Raw genomic sequence first — 27,350 nt, forward strand, 5'->3', positions numbered from 1 at the left:
TGTGAGGTTTGACCTCTATTTAACATTTTTCTCATGCATTAATAGAAAGTGCTATTGAGTGGAAATCATAAGTATTTGGGTAAGAAATATGATAATAGTTAAGAGATTTAATTTATATTAGGGATTATTTTGAGTTGTATTTATATTACTATCGCATGTTAGATAATAATGAGAGATTTACCTATTCAGTATTTATAATATATAGTGCTTAAGAGAACGACAAGTAAGCATAAATGGCATCAAAAAGTATATTAGGATCACATCCCTATAAGTTATGCAATGTTTTTATTTTTTAATATTAGCTATATGTTATCTTAATGCTAAATTGAAATTAAAATTAAAATAACATCATTAAGTTATATTCTCTTCTGTGAAACATGGTTTTAAATAGTCGCATTATCCGCCTGAATAATAAATACCACCACACAATAGCTATGCAGATGACTTGCGATGATGCATATGAGATTGTCACTATCCGTTAAGCCTAAAAAGACTAAGATTGTACTATTTATAAAAAAAAAAGAAAATAATAGTCCTTCTGACTTTCAGATATCTCTTACGAACAGTATAGATGCCCAATGGGCAACAAATGGGGCTTCTCTAAGGTAGCTACGTGGATGTCCAGAGGTATCATGGGATATCTTCTATTGTACGGCGCTATTGTCTGGGGCCATAAAGTAGATCAAAGTCAAAGTAAAAAAATAGCTTATTTGTAACTAAAAAAATTATGTTATGTACAAAGCCTTATCTCTTAATTAATTCCTAATTTCTAATCTATCTTAATTTCTATGTTATTATTGTTCATTACGCAAGACGTATTTATTATTCTTTTACTTTTAAGTTGCATATAATCACGTCACAATTCATCGAAAACTAGACCATGTTTAAAGAATGGCTTGCCTCAACATAACGAGAAGAATGAAAACCACACTAACAAGGGCTTTGGAAGTTATGCTGTGTCTAAAGCCCCTGGCCTTGCTCTACTGTAATAAGCGTAAGTGTGAAGATAGGCCTACAAAGAGCTTGCCTCTGGCAAGAAGCAACAAACTCGCTTCCTTTACTGGAGCTTTGAGTTGACTTTGCCTCGCCAATCTTTGCATTCAACGGATGCAAATGATCGACTGGCGGGTATTACTAATATCTATTTGAATGGTTCCAGAATTAAAACAGGTTCAGGCTGCATCAGGTGCTAGCCAGTGTCTTTTACACCGAAATATATGACATAACTCTGACGGCAGAACAACTAGTCAGTAGCAAAGTTACTGATAAAACGGTGGTTATCCACACAGACTGCAGCCAGGCAGTGCTTTTAATGTCAGGACCACGCCTCATATCAGAACTAGTGGAACAATGCCAGCACCCTCGGGTAAGTTTCTTTTAAAAACAGGATGTTACTCTCATCCTTTTGATGGGAGCCACAACATCTGCTTGATCAAGAGGCAAACCACAGCAAGGGAAATCGATCTTTTCAAAATAAAACTAAGCAGGACTCCATTATGTAGCGCAAGCAACCATAAAGGTGAAAAAATAGAGCATATACTTTGCGAGTGCTCTGCTCTTTTGTCAATTCGTCAATACACAGTAGAATTCACATCATATCTGACCCATCCCCTGAAGAGATCAGGGGATCTCTTGATGACGTTGTCGCTTTTATCTATTCGTTGGGCTGGGTTAGGAACTGAGGCAGAGGTCGCCTATTCCGTCAACAGAGGTGCACCACAGTGATGTCTGCACCACCCTCTGCAGTTACAGATACAGAACATTGTTAGGAATCTGGGAGGTTTGGATGCTAATTAGCACGTAAATTCAATAACCAAAATAAGCGATTTTGTTTTGAAGAATATCACTGCACTAGTGATAGATGTGATTGAATAAGACTGGTGGTAAAATTTTATCGTAGCGAATTATTACGTTAAGAGTTTTAGATTAGTTTTTGGGAAATGGTTAGAATTAGTATTTAAATAATTAAGTGCAGTAGTTACTAAAAGAAAGCTTAATATTATTTATTGGGATCGTACAATAGTACAATTACAATATTGAAGATTTAAAATTATTAAGAAAAAAAAGACTTTAAAATTATGCATAGAAGTGCGGTAAACTTTAAAATTCATCGCAAAATATATAGGACCCTTTTTCTTAATATTGCTGAAAATAAAGCAAGAGGAAGGCAATGGTCTTCTGGTATACTGACCACTAGTTTAGTCCCTTTAGTTTATGAGAAAAATTTTGTTGCTGCCTCATGTTACATATATGCCGAATACATGAGTTCTGAATTTTCTGCACCCTACAAGTTTCTGTTGAATCTAAATAGGGTCCACACACAGTGTCAGGACAATTAAAATAAATACTACCAGTGCCTCACACAATTTAATTTTTTTTTGTAAAGTAGTGTCTAAGTGGAAAAAAAAGACTTTAGTGCCGAGTTAGGTTTCTTAAAACAAGAGGATATATATTAATTGATTTAATGTTTAATATCCATAAGATTTAATACTTCCTTCTAATGTTGGTTTTGAAAGAATTATCAGAGCCTCCAACAGTGACACTTGGTAAATTACAATATATTATTTCATGTCAGACAAACATTTAGATCTGAAATATTTCTAAAATTTGCCTCGGCAACATCATCCATATCTTAATGAATATAACATTTGTATATCATTGGCAAATAAATGATAATCACAATATTAAAGAAAATTTATAAAATTTGATGTACAGAGTGTAAAAAGGAGAAGTTCGAAATTATTTATCTGTGATGTTTCTACAGACTGATGATTTATCTTCAATAGTTAATTTTGTGACTTATTACCTAAAAAAGATTTATATAAGACACAAGTGCTAAATCCAAAACCGGTGTAAAATAAAATGCTCAATAAAAAATCATAATTTAACAAATCAAAAGCCGCGTGTAGTCCTATAGCACTAGAGCGCTTGCTTAGTCTTTATATTATTATTTTCTAAAGCAAATATAAAGCATCATTACTTCTGCCAGGATTTCAGCTGGTAAAATCGAAACTGATGGAAGATGGCTATAGTTCTTGACTTGGCTAACTTTTGGAAGAGGAATTACAATGGCAGATTTTTTGGCATCTGGTAAAGTTAATACAAGTAAAGAAGAAATCTAAGTGTACCTCATTACTAAACCATTTATATCGACTCCAGTGGCTCAATTTATATTAAAGCCTAACTGAATGAAATATTAAGTTTCATTCTGCCCTGCTTATTATATAAAAATAAATAATAGCTTTGTTATTCTTCCAAACTCCAGCTGTCTCATTTTGAAAATTTTCCAAAACGTCCATCTCAATCAGAGGCACCTTCACCGATCCAGAAATAATCCATCCAATAGAAAAACTATTTAAAAATTTAGTAAAAATATTTAGTTAGACGTCGCTCAGCTTGCGCTTATAGAAAAATGTTTATAAAACCAAGGGAGTAAATTGATTTTCCGAAAAATAAACTATTTTTAAAATTAATTTTGTTTTCGCTCAATTACTTATTACCCGATTAATTTTAACATGAATTTCTTAAGAAGTATGTTTGTATAACCAAATTGAGAAAAACTAAAGCGAGGGATTAGTTATTATAATTATCGATGGAAAAACTTATAAGGCGTACAATTAAATCCGACATAAACCCATAATTTTTTTTTACTGTCGTTTCTCGCTTCTCGGTCGTGAGAAACTTTCTTTTCGTTAATTAATAATGCGGATAGTAATAATTAAATGCAACAAACTGAAAATCGTAATTTTACTGATAACTTAGTCAACTTAATAGCATTAGTTTTAATAGAGATGTACAGTAAATACGTGAACTAAAGGAAAGAAGTACAGTTAAAAATTTGCATCCTTACTACTATTAATACAATATAAACAAATTAGTTAAATTAAAATAAAGTTTTAGACTACACGTATTTTAGATTCATATGTTTTCTCGGGTTTATTGGAAAATTAAAAATTAATAAGAAAATATTTTCACGTATTTATGACTTTGGCTGCTTCTCAGTTATTTAAATCTATTAAAAAGGCATCAAATATCCATTTAAATTATGCAAATGTATACATCTATATTTTAGTTTATTGATTTGACACAAAAAACTTAACAGAAACCAATTTAATATTAATTTAAAAATTATATCAGGTTGGTGAATTAAAAATGGTGTCAGGATAATTTATTAAAGATATCTGTACTAGATGGTTACAAATTAAATAAATGGATGAGATTCAATGAATGTCCACGACGAACTGGATAAAGGCTGCAGTAAAATCTTGCAGATCCGATAACATACTAATCAAGAAAAATCTCTGGAAATCCAGTAACACATTACACAATTATTAGACTAAAGAATATAAATTAACGACTCAGACATGAAAGAAAAAGAAAAAAAAACGAAACTCCATGCCCAGCACGGAAAGTCTCGCGATCTGTATGATAAAGTATAATATGTAGCTAGAGAATTTAAACCAGGAATACAAATTTGAACGGACAAAAATGGAAAGTAGAACCAATTGAAATAGCTGAAGTATAAAGACAATACTGCACAGCTTTATATAGGTCGATCTAATTTAAAATTTGAACCTAAGAACTATTGAGCTAATTTAATATTTAAAGAAAAATACTATCAATCAAATGAATTGGGTTACAGTATGTTTATTCTTCCAAGGTTTATGCTCGTTTTTTATATATTGTTGCAGCTATTATTTAAAGATACATAAATATCGCCAGTATACTGTTCAAATTGAGGCATCTCTTGAGGAATAGTATAGGTTGCATAGTAGGTGAAAAAAACTAAATAATTGGTTGACTAGAATGCTTACTAAAAATTCTATACATTATGATCTCAACAAATTTTGATTATTAACATAACATAAAAGAAACACATCTAGAATCCCTAATATTTTGAACTACCATAACAATTGTTGGTCTACTTTCCTGCAGATTGTAAATGTTTTTGCAGAATTCTTTTGTAGTGTGTTTAACAGCTTCCCTTCATTTACCCATTTCAGTCATGTATAATCTGATTCTCAAAATATTCATATTTAAAAATTAAATCATGGAGATATTAAAAAAATTAAAAAGAAAGAGACTGCAGGGTTTGTCACTGTTCCTTCTTTTCTCTTACGTGATTATGCTTCTGCTTACACTGAACCTCTATATATACTTTTCAATTTATCATATAGTAAAGAACTATCGCTCAATTTCCATTTTTTGCAATTTTTTCAAGGCCTTTAAGACCTGCATTAATAGTAACGTATATCACTAAATTAAACATCTTATTTCAGTTAAATAGTTAAGTAGAGTTTTTCAGTGTAGATCAACAGTCACTAACACCTTTAACGTCATTTCTGGGCATACGCATACAAGGCTATAAATTGCAAGTATTTGATTTAAATATACAGTCTTTGATCATGAAGTATTTACAAAAAACTTTTGAACTTTTATGAACTTTTATAAACATCTAGTGGAGTTGTTCGTGTCCTACTTATTAGATAGACCGCTTTTTGTGAAGTTCAATAGGTACAGATTATCTACCTACATTGCCTCAAGTGGTACCCAGGGGCACAACCTTGCTTCATTTGTGTTTTTTTGATTTTTATCAATGACATTTTCACGAGTTTCTACTATTTGCCGATGGTATGAAGGTTTTTCGTCTTATTAAGGGTCATCATGGTCATTTTGATCGATTTTGCAATATGAGATTGACTTCGATTATATAATAAATAATAATACACTTGCAAATTATGACTTCCTTTGTGACCTGGCTATCTAGTTAATATTTCCGAGCAAAACAATTCTGCTTAACTTCCTATTAAAATCACGCCTACTGTATACGCTTTCCTAATTATGCAGAGCTTATTACCAGGCTCGAAGCAGTTCAACAAAAATTCTAAAAATATGTTAGCTTTAGGATAGGTGGTGTTTACTCTTAAAGAGGATTCGATCAATAGTTATTCCTTTTAAGATTTAATACACTATATCTTTAAAAATCTGCTGTTTGTCAAAGTTTAGTGTTTTTATTTAAAATATGCAATAATCAACTTGATGCTTTAGATCTTCTATCAGTTTTGAATTTTGTTGTTTCCTGCATCCATATAAAAAGACACACATGCAACTAAATCAATAATCTTGTTATTTATTACACTACTGAAATTAATGTATTATTTGTTAATATTTTGATAAATTATTTAATTATAGGTTTTGTTTCCTGTTGATCAATAAATCTTTGAATTTAAATAAACTTTGGTCAACGCCACTTGACGTGTCCTCTTTCACAACAATGTTGAACAAAAAAATAAAATTAAGCGAATAACCAATTTACTCCTCTTTTTATGCTTAAGTGCAGATTAAGCTAATCGTAAATTATGTAAAATTTATGCTTAGACATACTGACAAAAAAATAATTTAAAATGCAATAGTATTTTATTAATGAATTGTAAGTAATTATTTTATATTAAAAACATGCTAGTTAATGTGAACAGAGAAATCTAACTTAACGATATTGAAAACTAGCTTAAAAATAAGAGAAAAAATTACTTTACTATGCTATTTTATGATATAATAATAAAAAGTGGGTATCATATCCACTTTAGTTATGCATTCACTATTATAAGTGCGTGTTTATTATTATTAAAATAGGAGTTTTAATAGAATAATTTAACATAAATATGTCCTTTACTAACAAATATTTTTATAATTTAATAATGTAATGTAAATTTTTGCTAATTTAATAATTTCAATATTTATTTATGCATATTTATTTGCGTAAAATTTGATTATCAGAGCTATTTATGTAATATTTACGTTAACTCAGCATGTATAATAATTGTCGAAGTTATAAAAGAAATGATTTGCTATATTATTGACTCTGACGCTGTTCATAAATAAACAGTAAACTAATTTATTAAATTAAATAACTAAATTATACTACACCACTGATTTACTTTAATAAGATCCTAACTTAAATGTAAAACAGCTCGATTTCCCCCGATCGGATGATCGGAATCGACGTCCCATGAACATAGGAAGTGTCCACACATTATTAACCGCCTTTAGGAAGGCAGATCTCGGCGAACGTATTTAAATAAATCAACATAAAATGTAATTTTTTGGTTCTTTCGCGTATATTCACACGGTATGTACGAGCATTAGAAACTAGAACTAGTTCCGACCGATCAGGTTTTTTTGCTCTTTTTCACATTTTAACTGTAATTCTGTCGCTGTATGTTGATAAGTTTTATAAAAGTAACCGATTTCGTTTTAGCAATAGTAAAAGAGACATTTAATTTATAAATATCGTATGTATATAAGGTTTAGGACTCGAAAATTCATATTTTTTAAAAAATAAAAAGGCTCTGTGGAGAGTAAAACTTTAAAAATTGGCACACTACCTCCTAATAGTTTAATAATACTGAATCCATTAAAAGTTAGGCGGCATTACTCAATTTTAAAACATTCAAGCAAATTAAACATGTTAAAAGTAAAAGATACCAGAGCGATGGTGAACTGTATACTTTTTGGAGAAACGATACAGGGCATGCGAATATGAGCAAATGAAAGAAAGATAATTTGACGGAATTGCACCTTTTTCATGAATGAAAGAAATCACCAGACATTGGCTAACTAACCTAGAAAAAAAACTAGGAATATCATAGCCCATATCATTGATAAGCACACACTGGACTCAAAAGAACAAAATCTCAAAGACTGACAACGGAGTATTAGGTTCACTATCATAATTTCACTGTTCAGCTGTCTGTGTCTACTGTTGGACATAAACCTCCCTTATTTCTACTCATTTGCTTCTGTTTTGAGCTCTGTATATCCAGTTACCTGCAGATATTTTTAGATCGTTAGTTCAATGTGTTGGAGTCTCTCTTTGCTCCTTTCATCCAAGCGCGGTCTCCACTCGATCAGCATTTTTGTCCATCTCTCGTCATTCGTGCCACATATTACATTTTATTTAAATTTCGATAATTGCTTCTGACACCGATACTTCTTCTTAACTTCTCATTTTTTAAATGATCCAGACATCCCGAGCATGGTTCTTTTCATCTTGAGCTGTCTTACCATAAGTTTCGCACATTTGTTGGTCGCTTCACATTCGGATTTCATGTCCAAGATGATTATACTTGTTAAGCTACTTCCTAGCTGCTTATTTTTTCGAATATGCTCACTGAGAACTAAATTTGTTCCTACAGCATTAAAGACTTTTTAAGAGTTTACAAAATTTATTCGATGCTTTTTTAATTACCATTTTTCTGCTTTGTAGGTGGTCATTTGTTCCAAATTTAGCAAGGAACTGCTTTAGAGGTTGATAAAAGTTGAATTCTTTGTTTTGAGTCTCATTGTTAATATTTTTGTGAACAATTAGGCTAGGTCACCACAGGCTGAGATGCACTCTTACTAAGTGTGAAAGCTTGAGGAACCCCAGGGAGAAAAAATATCTCGGTATGCTAACGACTACAATTTATAACTTTCTTTTAATAAATCTAACCAAATATATTCATAGAAATTCTCACATTTTACGCAAATAACGTCCTAACAAGTACAATTTAAGGAAACCTTTAACTGAAAATTTAATGACTCTTTCTTACGTATAATATCCAAGAAGGCAGCATATTCATAAGATGAAATCGCGTTAAGAAAATGAAGTGATTCCGGAAAGCCGGCGAAGCAACAGCACTGAACTTGACCATGAAAAAGAAAGAGCATACAAACAGCGTCAGTCGGGTGCAATACTCGATATAAACGTATGTACGTATGTTTGTGCATTATGCGTTGTTTACATTTGTCTCTAGCTTATTGCGATTTATATTTTCACAATACTTTCGTTTTCGGATGCTCGGATTTTGTAACCTTGTATGAGGCTAGTCGAGTTAATCCATATTATCGTAATTATGGTGGGTGCCGTGAGAAGTTTGTGAATATGTCGCCAATATATTGAAGAAAAATTTTTTACTCAATTAGGTTTAAACTTTTTCAACTTTTATTTAAGGGCAATATATAGAATATTTCTGTTTAACTTATGCAATACGTAACAACCCACTGATTAAGTGAGAAATAAAAGAAAATTATAAATAATCAGGCATAACTTAAATGGACACGAATTGCATTTCCTTTAAAAAAACTTAAATTGAATGCCTTTGCTATCTACACATAATAGTCCTTGGCGTCAAGATATGTTAGAAAAACTATTTCTTTTAATCTAATTACATATTGTGTAATGATTTTCTTTAGCGAATACATATGATAAAATATCAAAATACTTAAAAAGAAAACTACAATAAACTAGCAAGTATGGCTAACTTAGAAGTTTTTATACTAAACATATAGCAGAGCACTAAACGAAAACATGAAGTACTTTGATTAAGGAGTGCATATACATAATGTGTATGTATACATATGTATGTCCCTAATATGATCTCCATGGACAATGAAATAGCCATCAAATAAATAAAAAACACAGAAAAAAAAGAAGATTTACCAAAAAGGTATTGGCACTTACATCCGTTCGTACTTCCATTGAACAGAACCAATTTTGTTAATAACCCTGGACACTGTATGGAAACATATTTTTTATATATATAATAACATAATTCAAACATAAACTCACCAGAAGAATTATATTCTTCTTAATAGTTAACTATCAAATCTTAATAGGCAACTGCAGACTCAATACTTAGCAAAATAATGTCGCACAAAGATTGACGCACTGATGGCAATGTAAGCAAATCCCAGGAAGATTCTCAGCTTCAGAAGGTATAACTTGAGGTATAACTTGATAGCAAAAACTTAATTTGGCTATAATGGACCCACATAAGTGGGCTAAGTATATCAGTTTAATAATTTAGGCTACTATAACTTATCACCTTTAAAATTAAGTAATGCTACATTGAAGTCAAGGCTTGGGGTAAAGGAATTTCCAGTATTAATTTTGGGTTTCATTGTATATCTTATTTACACATTAATTATACTTGGCCGTCATTCTATAGTATTTTTGCAGTTAAAATGATAGTTTGCCTGGTGTCATTTTTAAATAGCCAATTTGGCCAAAAAATTTAAATTTCTAAGAAAATACCATGCTTGATTACCCTATTACTTACTCTTTTTATTTATATATATGTATATATGAGTTAGATGGAGAAATATGAAATTTGAAAGTTACAGTAATCTGGGGTTTCTTTTCTGAAGAACTTTGAAAGTCATTTCTGATCAAAACAAGTTCGTATAACATGAGGTTCGAATGATCAGACATACGTTATATCTTCAACCAAAAGGGAAAATGTGATTGTATTATTAAAAAATCCTTTATCCCTAACGCTACGATAGACTGATAAAAATGCAAATTAATTTCTGTGATTTCGAGAATGTAGTCTTACATAAATCACATGGATGAAGTATTCTAGCCTAGAAAAAAGAGCCTCAGATAAGTCCTATACATAGAACTTTTGCAACTGGGTTAGAGGTCTCTGGATTAAACCAAAATGAACTGGTTCAACTAAGTATATTAATAAAAAATAATTAAATTAAAAGAAATTTACATGAATTCCTTGGTCATTATACTTATATTTAACAAAAATTAAATATAATTTACAATAATTTTAATATGCTTACTAAATACTCCTAGTCCAGTCCGATGATGCGTTAAAAGTTTATTGGAACGAAATCATAAAATATTTTTAATGAAACAAATACTTTGATGTGGCCGCACCCGCCTTTTTATTAAAGCTTACCCCGATAAATTCCTAATTTTTTTACTTAAAATGATTTTTATTTTAAAAATAAACGTTGGGTGGCATTGAATTTAAAATCCATGCGCTCCATTTGCTGCATTATATCGGTGACTTTTAAAAATAACTTGTTTTGCAATTATATTTTTAGACATTTTTTACTTACCCATATATTTTTTAATGAAAATTTATTCGTTGGCTCGGGCACCAAAAAATATTTGACTTTTTAAACTTAAGCCAATTTGTTACTGTCAAGTTTTAAAATATCAGCTAAATTCTATTTTTTTACGTAATTTTTTATTGATGTAATACATACGTTTATTGCATATTTTTTTAAGTTTTATGCTTGCATTATTCTTATATACCTTTAGTGCAACAAATTCTTAAAGTGATCGCTAAAGAGACATCGTAGTTCAAACAGATAAAAATAGAAAAACCCTAGTATTTGTTAAGAATATTGAAACAAAACTCCATAGGTATTCACATACTACAAACATATAAGCAATTTGCGAAATATGCCCATTTCTCTCTAGGGAGTTCGCGTATAATTGCAGTTTATATCATTTATTCTGCCAGAATAATCTTTTAACTGTTGCATTAAGAAAATCGCCCTATAATTTAAGAAAATAGCCTATGGCTATGGTAAGTAAAATTTAATTTTCAAACTTCTAGTGTCTTTATTTTAAATTTCGTAGTGTGCAACATCTGATCATGCGTGGAGCGCATAAGGTCTTGCAGTGTTCTTCCAATACAGGTCTCTAGATGTTGAAAATAATAATAGTAGCCTGGCTAAAGATTTTTGGTTCTGCGTGATGTAAGTTCCTTTTTAAAATCTTCTTCTTTTTTAAATTTTGCGCCTAATTGCTATGTTTACTTCGATCCAATGCATGTTGCGGCCATTGGACTAAGCGTGTTCTATTCCTAATCTAGAAACCTCTTCTGTTTGAGTCTAGTTTCGATGTTCTTTTGAATTGAACTGACTTCTAGTATTCACTTTTATCAAGACACTCTATTTGGTACGTGCAGTTCTTGGTAAAGGCATTGTTAAATATTCTGCGAATTTTTTCTGGAGTTCTTCTGATATGACGAATCGTTAAAACTTCCATAAGATATTCCACTTTCTGTGTTTTTTCTCTTGCTATCTCTGTTACTTTCCTAATAGATATCTTGGAATAAATACTCTCAACATCAAAGCATTCCAGCTTATCAGTGGATTTAATATTAAAGGCGTAAAAAAATTTGGTAAAATCAGCTAAGAGTCGTACAAGGAAGCTTGTGTTTCCTGTGCCTGGATAATGCTCAACAAGAATTTAGGAACTCCCGATATTCGCGAATTCATGAAGCTAATGATAGGTCGCAAAAGCATTCCTTCTTTAGTTTAGGAAGCTCGTTGTATATGGTAGCGGGCTATAGTGTTGAGTGAATTTTGTTTACAATGCAACAGAGAGAAAGTAGATTGCGTTGGTCTTGTCCGCTGGTAAGATCTTAAAGCTGGTGTCTCTTTTTAGATTTCATTCAAAGTCTGTTGATGTCTGGAGAAATTCGTTTTTTGGTTATTTCCTTACCATATAGATTAAATTATTTTTTGTCTCGTAGCCAAGTTCCAATTCTGCCCAAGGTAAGCTATTAGATTCTACAAAAGTGATAATATCCAGAACCAGAAATGAGATCGCAAAATTAAGATAACGGATAGGGCTCTCTTGCATACGTTGAATATAGTTTTTTCATTTGAAAAGATATAGTTTTTGATATTTTAACTGATGTTTGAGTTTTAAATTTCCACAAGTTTGATAGAGTCAGAGTTTCTTGTTTATTTATGCCGATTCTTGAGCCAATCATTTTTTAAAGGCTTTTCTTCTTACGTATCTACTTCCGTTAAAATACGTTTTTTTTATTTGGAATGGTTATAGTAAATTGTCTATTAAAGAAGTTTTGGAAAAGGTCAAAAAATGTATATACCTCATATACATATTACTACCAAAACCTTTTTTAGGTTTCCTACTATAAATAAATTGCACATTATTGGGATCAAACCCTTAAATATTGACACAGACTTTCTTTCTAGAGTGACATCTATTAAACATTTTAGTTTTTTAGGCAAATGAGCATCTTGTTGCATTAAATTATGCATTTTCTGCAATTCTTACTATATCTTACTATTTTTTTTACTATATTCAAGTGTTGGCATTTAAAAAAATATTCAGTGACAGAAAAACGTGTTCATAAAGGCTCATAAATTAAGTGAAGTGAGCAAAAACTCCCCATCGTTGCATGTATTTAAAACAAGAAGAAAAGAAACAAAAATGCCTACTGCCTACGTAGTACAACGCTTGGCCTGGTCGCCATTATAATTATTAGAAAGTTGCTTATTTATTATTTTATAAAACAACAACAAAATAGATATTTATAGGTGCACCTAAGCGTCGGCAGTTAGTGGGTTATTTTACCTAAAGGGTCTCCATGCTCTTGGCCATAATTTTCTTCTCGCATGTAAAAACGTGTTTTACTTGTTTTAATAAAACGCCGCCGCTGCTTTGGTCGCTGCTGCTACTGCTGCGATAAACTTCCTTGTTCGGGGAATTTTTAATTATAAAGTTTTTTCCGGGTTTAAGCTAGTTATCTAATTAAAGTAAACCTATATGGTCAGATAATATCAATAAAATGGCATAAATTAGAAAAAAATCAATATTTAAATTAGGAGATTACTGTTTGATCTTCAGCAGCGGCATTGGAAACTTTTGAAATTACTATCTCGTTTTAATGACCATTGCTCGAAATCCTCTTACTTTAAAAAAAGATCATTCTTGCAGAGCACGAATGTATTTACAATTTAATCGTTTAAATATTTACACATAACATTTTTATAAATTAAAATATTTCAGCTAAAAGATTTTACTAAAGAATAAAGAACATCTATTTCCTGCAGAAAAACTGAGATTTCTCAAAAATTACTTAGAATATGGGATTAAAATAAATACTGAAATACTAAGGGGATATATAGAAGACGCTTCTACGCTTGCTTATGCTTCATGAAGAACAAGAAAATATTTTTTGACAGTTGTCTCGACAAAAATTGAGATATTTTAAAAAACATTAATCATAGACTAACAAAATAAACACAAGCGTACGAAAGAATGCAAAAAAAAAGTTTTTAAGATATCAGGTTTCAAAGTCTCTCTTGCCTAATAAACACGTTTTATCATAGGAAGGTCTTGTCTCAGAAAAAACTCTTCTTGAGGATTCTCAAGAAATATTAGTCAATTGTTAATAAAATAAATATTAAAACACTAAAAAAAATAATAAAAACTCAAAATAAATAGAATAAGATTTTCTTAAGTTACCAGACTTTAGAGACCCTCGTGTCTGGCAAAGATGTCTTCTATCAGAGCAGTTATTTCAAGAAAAAATTACATTTCTCAAAAAGTACTATTCGTAAGTGAAGGAAATAAATAGCGAAATAATAAAGAAATATTTCCTTAAAACTTTTATTATTAAAAGGGGTTAGTAAACAATGAAATCAAAAATAAAAATCTAACGTTTACAGTTGCTCAGATAAGTTTTAAATTAAAGAATTTCTTGATTCTTGGAAAAAATTGCATATTTTAATTATGGATAAAAAATTTATCAGGTATTAGATATAAGTAGTTAGGGTAATAAATGTAAAATAGCAGGCAATACAATGGCACAAAACTTGTAAGAGTAATTTAATTATTTTGTTAAAATTTTTTTTAAATAATAATAATTTTTATTGCTAATCACAAAATTTAGATTAATACATCTTATCCGTCCTATTTATATTTATTTTTCTTTTGAGCAAAAAGAAATCTACACTCGTTTTTTCTATACGTAGCTAATGAAAAATGAAAAAAAGTTCTTTCATAGAAATAATTGGAGTTATAAAGAAAACAATAATAACTGACAAAAATTTTCTGAAGAGATTTTGATAGCAAAATTGTCATCTTTTGTTTAGATTTTTGTAAATAGCTCAGCCTTAAAAGAAAAACTAAGTATTTAATTTAACCATAGCTGGAATAAGTTACAAATTGAATTTTATATTTAAATTTGATTTTTTTTAAATTTTATTTACTTATCTCGACGGCTGCTAATACTTTATTTTGGTTTCTGATGCCGTTGTTAAGTACTACGACTTATTTTTATAGTTAGCAATAGAATCAAAAATATGAATTGAATATCTAGAGTCGACCAGACAAGTTTTGCTTCCAACAAAATGTTCATAATAAACTTCAAAAATAGCCTCCATACATGATTTGCACGGGCTATAGCTGTATAATTTTTAAATTGAATTTGATCTTTAAATCTGACAATTTTTTTATTTTATTTACTTATCTGGACAAGTGTAGATATTTTGTTTTGGTTTCTAATTCTGTTACTAAATTATACGACTTATTTTTGTCACAAAAAGTTTATAATATAACTTTTTAAAATCGTCTTAACAGATGACTAGAAATAGGGCTACAGCATTATAAGTTTAAAATTCAATTGCTCTTTAAATCTAAAACAAGTTGTAATGCAGAAGCACAGCTTTAAGTTCATTCGCATAATTTAAGAAATTGTAGTGATATTCAGTAAGGTAATGTACTAGTTCCAGTATTGCACTGTGTAATCCAATAAGTGAGGTATCAAGAACTTTAGCAACCCCTCATCGAACTTATCGGCTAAAAATTAATAGTCAGAAAATACTTTTATCCAAAAACTTAAAGATGTTTTACAATGTTAAATTATTTGCGTAAGGAGAAAAAATAAGTTATCCCTTAGGCCCTATATAAATAAAACCTTATTTGGTATAAATTTGACTTTCGGTTGCTAATTTTTACAACGTGTCACTTTCTTAATAGTAAATAATAATGCAATTGCTCAAATTAGTTTTGCTTCAAATACATTTCTATCATATTTGAAGATTACATGATTACATGTCACTGAATGTTTTTCTTTAACACAACATTAATTAAGATAATTAATTAAACAAATAACAACCGATAAAAATTTAATCAAAAGATTTTGTTAATTTTTCTTTAAATTAATAATTTGATTGATTTATGCAATAATAAAAAATCTTGGTTGCAAATAAAAATAATTTTTATAATCGGCCAGATAAATTTTACTTAATTTATTTCATACCCTAAGGTTAAATAAAATTTTAATTTTTTTAATTAGCCTTAGGAGATGAATAGGGAGAGCTATTACTGCATATAGAAAAAACATACAGATAATTTATCAAATAGATAATACACACTAACATCACACATTTTATTTAAAGATTAACTCGAGCGTATCTCATCTGGTCGACTGCAAAGACTTGTTCCCTTAGAAACAAAACTATTTCGAGACTTAACTTTGTCCACTAAACTACATATATACGCCGTTTATAAAAAACTTGTAGATTAATTATTTGAAAAAATAATAAAATCACAGACGTCCTTCATAATCCCACATAAATCATACATTTCCCAACGACAACACTCCAAATAATTGATAAAAATAGATGATCATTATTTACACAGCCATCTTTGCTTTACGTGGCGGTCCCGCCGAAAAAATCCGTCCAATAATTTTTTCTAGATTTTTATTTTTACTCCGCCCATTTTTTTTCTATCGGTGCTTAGCAGCCGCTTACAGGCGGAGGTCGGTCGCTCTTTCACATTTTGTTGGATTTTTCGGAACATCTTTTCAGATTTATTTGCTTGTTGATAAAATGGAGTGATTTTCGTTTTAGGACCTTGAATGTTTTATAAAGGATAGTTTGGAGAATGCAGAAAATATAGGTTTATACTATTACTGCAGCTTACATAAATTTTTGACAATAAATTATCCACTAATCAAGAGCTATAGCTAATATGAAAGATTTTTTTTATGAGGAACAGAAAAATTTTCTATTGTTATTATTTAAACTGTTTGGGGATATTTACACATTTCATCCACTAAAAAATAGTGTGTCGATGATACTCTTATTTAGGCTTTTGTTATTGCTTTTTCAATTATTTATAATAATAGACGCCTAATTAAATCTTAATGTTAATAATATAAAACTTAATATATAAAATTAAAAATGTTTACAATCGCCCGGACAATTTTTGTTCCCACTACATTTTTTTGATATTTAAACAATAAATTCATACACAAACTTAATAACTTCTAAAATTTTTGGAAGAAAATTAAAAAAGAACTTTTATAAAAGGATTTTGTTAACGAAATTGTTGGCTTTTATAATTATTTTAATAAATTTTAATATGAAATAAAATTAATTTTAGTGCAATTTGCATATTTTTTTAGAGATGAAAAATACGAACACTGCAACAATAAAAATTTGTAAAAACACTTAGTTGTAAATAAAAATGTAATTTTTACAGTTACCCAGACAAGTTTTATCGATTTATTTTATACTTAAAGAGTAAATAATTTTTTTTTAATAGGAATAGGATGAGCTCTATGCAACGCCAAACGCACATTTTATTTAAAGATGTAAAAACTGGTCGACTGTAAAAACTTAATTTTCGTTTCTGATTCCGTTGCGAACTTCCACAATATATGTTTTGTAGCAAGCAATAGAATCAGAAGTAGGAATTAAATATTAACTGTCGCCCAGGCAAGTTTTGCTCTTAACATATTTTTTTTATATTAAACCTTTAATATAGTCCTAATATATTGTTAAAAATAGATATATAGTTGTATAAGTTTAAAATTGAATTGGATCTATAAATTTAAAACAATTTGAATTGCAAAAGCAGAATTTATCTGAGCTACTATAAAAATTTGATTTTTGTTTTTGATTTCTATGCTAACGGCAATGATATATTTTTATAGTAAGCAAGAGTATCAGAATTAGAAATTAAATAGACAAGCCCAAAAAAGCTTTGCTCCCAATAGATTTTTTTTTTCAAAATGAAGTGGTTTTGGTTTTAGAAGCTTGAATGTTTTATGAAGTATAATTTAGAGTATCTAAGAAAATATATTTTTTATACTACTACAACTTGAAATACATTATTGAAGTTGTTAATTAAAATTTTTTTTTGTTAATAAATGTATACACTAGGTTGGTATCCACTATTCAAGAGTAGTATAAAAAAAGGTTTATAATTTTTTTTTCTGAAAAATAGCATATTTGTTAATCGTTATAATTGTTTAAACTATTTGGGGATATTTACTTACTTTATCCACTAAAAACTCGTGTGCCTTACGATTTTGGCTTATGTTATTGCTTTTTTAATTACTTGTAATAATAGACCCTAATTAATCCTTATTATTAAAATATATATATAGAAAAATATGAAATAAATAGGGTGATTTTATATTTCGTTTTCACTTTCCTCTTTTTTATTTATATTTATGTAAATTAGATTATATTTTTATATATTGTACACCTCGTGTTTTAAGTTTTAATGGTATGTAACACATATTATATTTTAAGATATATTTATTAGTAAATGAAGGTATACATTTTTTACACATAGCTTATGTTGCCCAGTTGGGCAAAACACCTGTAATCTGGCTCTTATTTTCAAGTACATACTATATTATGAGACCTTGACTTTATGGATTATTTTATATTTAAATACATAAAAAGGGTTAAATAACAAAAAAACTTTTTAATAAGATTGTTATCAAATGGTGATAAAATTAAGTTAGTGATAAAATTAATTAGTAAATTAAGTTTTTATAACATTTTATTTTTTTTTTTTTTTAGTTTTTAGGATGCTTGTACACAAGATTTTGTTGTCTTACGTAATATAGCACATTTTCTTTCTTTCTTTCTTTCTATCTGTTACTCCTACAATTATACATAAGAATTCAGACCTTCTCATCCCTCAATAAAATATGATAACTTTTTACATAGGCAGCTATATTTCCCAACACCAAGAAAAGTGCAGAACTGGATTTACCATTTAAAAACAAAAATGAATGCATTGGGAGCAAAACTTGTCTGGGCGACTGTAAATATTTAAGTCTCGCTTACTTCTTCTCAACTATGAAAATACGTCGTCGTGGATATTAGCAATGGAATCAGAAGCCTATGTGAAATTTTGATGGTCGCCCAGATAAGTTTTGTTCCTGCCAGATTTAAATATTATGTTCAATTTTAAAATTATATAGCCTATACCTCTTCTTAACCGTCTACTAAGACTATGTTCAATGTTTAATAAGAGATTTTTTTTTTCAGATTTAAAGATTTAATTTAAATTTAAATATATACAGTTATTAATACTATTTTGGTATGAAAAATCTGTTAAAAGCAAAACTTGTCTGCATGACTGTAGTAATTTAATGTTTTTTTCCTATACCATTGCCAACTATAAAAATACGTGCTAGAAGTATCAGAATAAGGAATCAGAATTTACAGTCACCCAGATAAGTTCTATTTCTACAAAAAAAATTGATTCAGATTTAAATAGATGGATCAATTATAAACTTATACAGCTTAAAACACTTCCTGATAATCTAGTAAGACTATGTTAGAAGTTCAATATAAAAAAAATCTGTTGCAAGCAAAATTTGACTGAGTGACTGTAAATAATTAGTTCTTACTTCTGATTTTATTTGTAACTTTAAAAATACATCATAGAAGTTAGCAAGAGGATCAAAAACCAAAATGTAATTTTTACAATCGCCTCCATAATTCCTGCTTCTGTAAATCAAATTGTTTCAGATTTAAATATTAGGTTCAATTTTAAACTTACACAGCTTCCTGACAATCCATCAAGACTTAAGTTTAATATGAAAAAAATCTGTTGAAAGGAAATTGTCTAAATGACTGTAAATATTTAATTCTTGCTTCTGATTCAACTGCTAAATATATAAATACTTCGTGGAAGTTATCTACGGAATCAGGAACCAATAGTGCTTCTGCAATACAAATTATTTTAGATTTAAAGATCGAAATCAATTTTAAATTTATACAGCTACAGCTTTGTTTTGATAACTACTGATATCTTGGAATTTTTAATAAATTAAAAAAAAACCCTTATAAATATTTAACTTGTAAATATAAGCCCAATTATAAAACTCCGCAAAAACTAAATTAATGCAGATCCATAGCGTGCAAAACGTAAAAACAAAATATTAAAAATATAAATGTAATAATCAATTAAAATTTACATATTTATATGCACATTTGATCAGATTTAGCACGAGTATAAGCATTTTATAGGCCACTTTTTTTATTAACTATGTAAGGTTATGTTCACCCCATTTTCAGCGGTTTTACGTAAATTTATGGAGTTACTACATGCGTGCCAACATTGTTTTTAAGGTTAGCCAAGTCCCCAGTTATCGTTATTAAATATAATATATGATAATTATTATTTTTTACTGATAACCATTATATATAGTATTTATAATTTTATTTAGATTGTAAATTATAAAGTTTAAGGTAATTATAGAGCCAATTAAACCATTATAGATAGTATTTATATTTAGAGATAATATTTATTTCTAAGTACAAATAATAAGATGTCCAACACTTAGCAACACAATAGCTATAATATTACAAAATTAACTATTAATAATTGTGCATTTAACAAATAATTTATATCCAAGATTCGTAATATAAAGGGTGCTAAGCTTCACATTTTATTCAGATAATATATTTTTAAATTAAAAAAGAATCGAGTTGTCTATAGCAGTATTTATATATTTTTCGATGAATTAAAATATTTATTTATTATTTCGTAGGGAAATTTTATCCTATAAGTCAACCTATTATTAAAAAATAGATATAATTTGATTTATTTTTTTATAATGCTACTCAACTTTCTAATTTTTTGCAAGAGTTTCAAAAAGCACTCTCAAATGCAGAAGTCATGTTAAATTTACTACTTAATACATCTTGTATATTCTTATAAAAGAAAAAAATGAGGGCAAAAACAAAGGTTCTAATTAAAATAAATTCTTTTCGTATTTTAGCTCTCCTCTGTATATGTATAGAATATAAAAATATATGTATATATTATGGTAAATATATTGAAATTTATTGATTTTTTCTTAGCATATTAAGTTTTAAAAATAGTAGTTTCAAATTTCCATGTAAGCTGAAAATGAAATATTAAAAATGTTTTTATTTATTTAGGCAAGTGTAATAATAGCATTCTTGGATTTTCATTGATTTCATAAATATCTTGAAAATTTCAAGATATTTATTTATATTGCTAAATTGACTATAGAAGCAACCATTAAAACAAAAATTAAAGGTGTGGTGTAAATTTAGTTTAGTGACGTTGTAGGTACGGTTTGTAATAATTTTCTTATAAAAACAACTTCGTCAAAAATTTTGTTAAAAAATATTTAAGGTATGATCTGTATCCTGAAATACTTACTGAATATCAATTTTCTACCACTACTCCATATTCTATATTAAGATCTATACTTATCAAGCCACACTGATGCCCTCTTTTTTTGAATTTCGAATTAACGATGACAAATATGTAATAATTTTAAATGATTTTAATTATATGTGTCATATTATTACTTTAAAAAATTGTATGTATAATAAGTTGTTTTTATTACTTCACCTTATTCCACGCTTTTCCCCTCAGAATTCAGCTCTCCTCAGAAATATCAGAACTTGTGCACGTAATTGCTAAGAGCCAAGATACCTGAATTCTTCAAATATATGTTTCTTCACTAAATCCATTTTTAGGAACAAACAGTTGAATGAAAGAGAAAATAATTGCTGTTTAATTTCTTTCACATTTGATAAGCATTAGATAATTTAATGGTTAATATATTTACAATTTATATTTATTTCAATTGTTATTACTATAGCAGCGGTGAAATTACCGCAATTTGGCGCCTGAGGTAAAATAAACTGCACTAAGTTTTTTTTCCATTTGCCTCCGAATTCGGCACTCCCCTTAGTACTGGGTTTAAGAAAGTGATTCACGTAATTAAGTATTTATTCACATATAACTCCTAAAAACACTCTTTTTCGTTTAAAGAGGATATTCTTTAAACATTACAAAGATAATATCTACTTTCATCGAAGTAATACAACATTAAAGAAAAATGCGCTTTTAGGCATAACTTAAATGCATAGGATACGCACTTTTCTTTAAAACAGAAAGTTTAATAATATTAGCTATTAATACAAAATTAAAATACAGCGTTTTTTATATGCATAACTTAAGTGGATATGATGTTAGTTTTCTTTTTCTAAGTATAAAATGTAGCAGAATGGGTTGATTTGATAGAAGAAAACTAACGATTTTTGATTGAGATCTATTAAATATACCTTTGTCATATTTTGGAAATTTTTAGCGCTCTATTAACTAATAGGTATGGTAATTGATATGTGCATATCGTAAAAAAATATTTAAAGTATAATATAATATATTTTAATATATAGATGTAACCCTACCTACATTAAAAACAGCAACCTGGTATTTTCCCTCCAAAAACTGATGTCACCACTTCCGAGACATATAACACGCGCGCCAACTAACATAACCTCACAAAACAATCGAGAACTGTCACCTTCTAGTTTGACTTCCAATAGCACACCAAAATCCCGACCGCAGAAAAAAACTTAATATAATATACCGGTCGGGAATATTAATTAAATAATTTTTTTTTTCTGGCTATTACCGATAAATTTTCAACAAACGGACCTCGATGCAAAAATACATGCGGCCGCAAAAAATGCGTGGGAGAGACGGTCAGCCGAGTTAAAATTGAACATTTTCAAATGTATATTGGCGAATTTCTAGGATGGATCTTAGACACACACATAAGAAAGCGTACTTCAGATAGAGGAGGCGGTGCATTTTGGCCTGGCGAGAGCAACGGTGGGGGAAGAAATTGCATAAGAAAAGGCATTATGCGTTGCAGTACGACGCTGTTGCCTGCTTGTATGCTACAGCCGGAGAGTACCTACCAGCCAGCCAAGCGATTTTTTTTCAAGACGCTGTAAGGCCGGTACCCTTGCCCTCGTATATACGCCCGATGTAATTGTACTCGTATAGGAAGTATGTGAGACGCGGTAATGAAGAAATTTAATTGAGATCGGGGATTGCAGTACGGTTTTCTTGAGAAAATTTATTATCGAATAAAAAGCTGGATACTTGGTTAATAGATATTGGCGGATATTGCACTCGTTTACAGGGTGTCCCAAGACTTGAATCGTTAAGTTATATCTACTAGAGATATAGTAGTACAGTCAATTTTCATGCTAGTAAAAAATCGCCTAGGAAAGTCAAAACTTATATTTTTTTAATGCGAAGATGTATAATCGACAATTAGATATTTCACGTACAAAGTTCTATGGCGATAAATTTCCAGAAATATAACCTTAAGCTTGATCTTTTTTAAATAAAATATACTCTATTTTTAAATCGATAATCGTCTACTTTTTCGTGATTGAAATAATATATAATAATACACACTTCTATTTAAGAATTGGTACTGAAATCGTTTTATGCGTGGCCAAAGGCATTGCATCCATCACGTAATTTGTCCAATTATCATAGTAGTAAATTATGCACATCGTAGTTTATGCCACTGCATATTAGAAGCATAATTTCATTACTATCACCACGATTCTTTGCACTCAAATGTCTAGAAGTGAGAGAAAGATCAAATTTTTTTAACATTCTTAGTATTTACCTCTTCTCACGTATAATCTAATAGAAATTATTTTAAAATCATGATTTACTTACGTAATTTATGTCACTACAAACGAGAAGAATAATTTCATTACGATCGTCTATGATACTTTGCACTCAGATTACAGTTTTTCTAATTTTCCTTTCCTCTTACATGATTCATTTGTTCATGGGGGTTCACTGGGGGCGAATCAACTTGAAATTATGATTTTCTTAAGTAGTTTATGTTGATGCATTCGAGAAGCATAGATTTGGTCTAATGTTTCAATTTTCATATTTTTGCTATGTTTATTATAACTTACTGTTATGCATACTGTATAAGATGTAACAAATTAGTAGGTTATCCCAACATTTTTTTCTATTGAGAAACTTTTGGTTGTAATTTAGAAATAAATATGGTTTTTCAGATTAATTAAATATTTTACGAGGGCGGGTCAATAAGTCCGTGACTTTTTGGATAAAAGACAGGTTTTTATATAAAAAGTTATTTTATTTTTCAACATAGTCTCCTTTGAGTTCTATACACTTAGTCCAACGTTTCTCCAATTTTTTTATCCCTTCGGAAAAATATGATTTGCCGAGGTCATCAAAATAGGCATTCTTCCGTGCTTGTACGGCCACATCGAAATTCAGTAAACCACTTCTTTACCATGGAAATGGATGGTGCAGTGTCCCCATAGTATTTATTAAGCTTAGCCTTGGTTTGAGTGATGGTTTTTTTCCGTAAAAAATAATGCTTAATAAGCACACGAAATTCAATTTTTTTCATTTTTTTCTCAAAACGAGTGGTAGTCTGCTATCAACAGCTGTCAAACACAAACTAAATGATGCAGCTTGTTCAAATTTTGACAGGCGTCAACTGATAGTTCTTTGTTGACAGGAGCAGAGTTGCCATTTCCATTAAAGGGCGGGAAAATTAAAAAGTCACGGACTTATTGACCCGCCCTCGTATGTTATATTCTACTTTAACGCCTTCTGTTTGATAAAAAAAAATACTATTTCTGATATTTTTTCTTAAAAGTTATTTTAATCGCATGATGTGCATATATAATGTGGAACTTTATTTTAAAAAATCGAAAACTAGTTAACAAAATAAGAAATGTATCATACTTTGGCTCCGCTCAATCGAGGTACTCATGGACGTCTATAAGCCTGACATACATCCAGTTAAGGTAAATTTTTTTTAAAATTATTCCTTATTTCGTTTCGTTAAATAATTTTATTTTCTTATTAAGTTTTAAGGTAACTCTCAAGGGAAACTGAAATAGAAAAAGTTATATAGAATACTCTAAGTATGCTATTTTCTAAGTATGCTTCTAGAAATGAGGAAAAAAAACAATTTTTCTTCACTGTTCTTGGTCTCTACCCATTTTTATTTAAACCTTACATTTGCATTTAAAATTAAACAATTTGGAAAATTTTTGGTGATGCAAAGCCTTTAGCCACGCATAAGCTGTTTAAAAAAAAACCTTAATTTAAAGCTTAAGAACTTAACACCAGAGAGCCTAACACTATACAGTTTTTAATAAGAGGAATAGCCTCATGTTGTAACCAGTAAGAGAATATTACTTGTTCTTACCCCGGTTTTGGTACCAGTAGTGCCATCTTAAACTTAATACTTCAACGTAAAAACGTAATTAATGCATTAACGTAAATTAAGGACATGAAAATAAATGAAAGGTAGATCTCTCAAAAAAGCAAACATATGTGAAATATTTATTCAAATTAGTTTTTAAACATTTAAAAAAAAATTTTTCAGAATATTTGGCTTTAGATTTCACGATAGTAAACTGTCAATTGCATGTAAAAGCAAATTGAAAAAAAATTGTACTGTGTAATTCCGAACGCTCTTTGTGCCTAAATCGTATCAACTACTTGAGCTTAAAAAATGTAATGAGTGAATGAATTTGATATTTAATATTGTACAGTATACATTTTTAGATATACTCAATAGTGCTTCGACTTAAGGGCTTCTTATCCTTGTATGTCAAAAACAAGGTTGGTCAAACATTAATACTAATGCTTTTAAATGGAAACTTGTACATTCTAAAGGTCATTTTTGATGCATCTGTCACACGATCATAGGACGTTACAAAATCGTTTGTATTGGTGGAACTACTGACTTTATATTAGTCAGAATATTATATTATCTTTAAATTTAGTTGGTTTTTATGCATCCAAGGCCCGTTAGTACGAAATTGCTTTTCATATGTAAATATTTTGGTCGTATTTATTGTCAATGGCTTCTCGTTTATCTTATATTATTTCCTGTCTTTGAAATAATATAAGTGATATGACTGTTTATCCAATTTAGAGCTCTATACCTAATATTAATTTAAATGAAATTTATTTGTAGCGTTGTTTTAATTTTTAAATAGGTTACCCTCAGTGAATCAAGATGGTAGAAAGTCTCCCAGGTCACGTCTTGGATGAAACATTACAAAAGGTAAGAAAATTATGTTTAGATAAATAACCCCTTAATATACCAGAACTCCTTAAACCTGTCCCTTACTACAATTTTCTGCTGCTGCTTTATATTTTAAAGTTATGTAACGAAAAACTTGTCATCACAATCCATTGAATACCGGCATTGGGGTATTCAAGGTTGGCCCTAAAAAATTTACGAATTAGGGATAATATGTAGCTAGAGATATGTAAAGAGTTTGTACAATATCCAAAATTTTCTCTAAATAAATGGAGAAATATAAGTCTACATCTAAACAAAAAATCCTTTATAAATAATAAGATATAAATATGTAAGATAAAAAGAAATTTTCCAATTTTATCTTTAACAAAGAAAACAAATAAAATTACATACCCTAGTTGTCAAATAAGTCGACATCGTATAAAAAATTAAATTTATTTCAACTTCATTTGGTGACGGTTAGAGATTTGTTGAAATTTCCGAATGGAATTTGACGTGAAAATTATCAAAGATCCGTCGTATCATCGGATCATCATTTGATAGATGCATGAAAAATCACCCTTAGTATCTAATGCAGGGCCTTAATGAGAAAAATGTTTAGATTGAAAAAATCATTTGCAGAGGACTTTTATTAATGTTGCATCAAAATATTCCTATTTATTCATTTATTGTTTCTTAAATTAAATTATTAATAACATTTACCTAACTTATATTATATATATTAATTTATAAACATTTAGATGTTTCATCAAATGGTAACTGTTGATCTTTTTTAGTTAAATTTTAATAATAATAATAATAATAATAATAATAATAACGATATTAACAGCCGTTAGAAGCATCGCCTAGACCCAAAGGTGGAACAAGGAAAGAACGAGCGGCAGGCATGCTTCGCGACATGTTGGGGCATACGTAGAGAGTTGGCGAATGTTCCGGAACAGAGCTCTACCTAATAAATAAGATGCTCTTGCTACTAGGACGTTAGTAATTAATTAAATATTGGCGCGACTTTTAAATTGAAATAAATAGTAGGTAATAAATACAGTCCAAATAAATGTTTCTAGTAGTCTTCATTTTATTCCGTACATGTAATATAATTATGTTATAAGTTTGTAATAAACTAGTTGAGTCTTTTTGGGTATTGAGTGTTTCAATTCACACCTAAAACATTACTTACTTAATACGCTACCATAATAATAATACAAATTAGATTTGAGACACATAATTAACCTAAACAACGGTATAAATCATTTAGAAAAATAAGGTAAAGTTAGCAAAATAGAGATAAATCATAAAAACCACATTAATGATAAACACCTGACATATAAGTCTTAATAAGACTTAAGTGATTTAAGCTATGTCATGCATCTATCGTGCTCTATTTTTTAGGGCATCTTACCTGAGATGTCTTTCCATATTTTTATCCACGTTTCATTTTTCATTCAAGCATTGTATCCATACCAAAATCCACTTTAGATAACTTATCTAAATAACTTTGGCTTATCTGTTTATTTGAGCCTCACAATATAATACAAATCATGGATTTTTCCACGCATCGTCAAACCACTTTCATCCTATTGATTGACT

General features: G+C 29.3%; 1 long non-coding RNA gene across 2 annotated transcripts; it reads left to right on the forward strand.

The window, feature by feature from the left end:
• Positions 1-25: 25 nt before the first annotated feature.
• Positions 26-26,904, forward strand: LOC126738926 (uncharacterized). 2 transcript variants are annotated; one of them, XR_007661489.1, is made up of 3 exons: positions 26-79; positions 25,717-25,784; positions 26,593-26,904. It is a non-coding gene; the product is annotated as an uncharacterized LOC126738926 (long non-coding RNA). The 2 variants fall into 2 exon arrangements; XR_007661488.1 differs by lacking the exon at positions 26-79 and having other exon boundaries at positions 25,530-25,784.
• The last annotated feature ends 446 nt before the right edge of the window (positions 26,905-27,350 follow it).

Source organism: Anthonomus grandis, chromosome 7 (genome assembly GCF_022605725.1).
Source record: "Anthonomus grandis grandis chromosome 7, icAntGran1.3, whole genome shotgun sequence".
Lineage (NCBI taxonomy): Eukaryota > Metazoa > Arthropoda > Insecta > Coleoptera > Curculionidae > Anthonomus > Anthonomus grandis.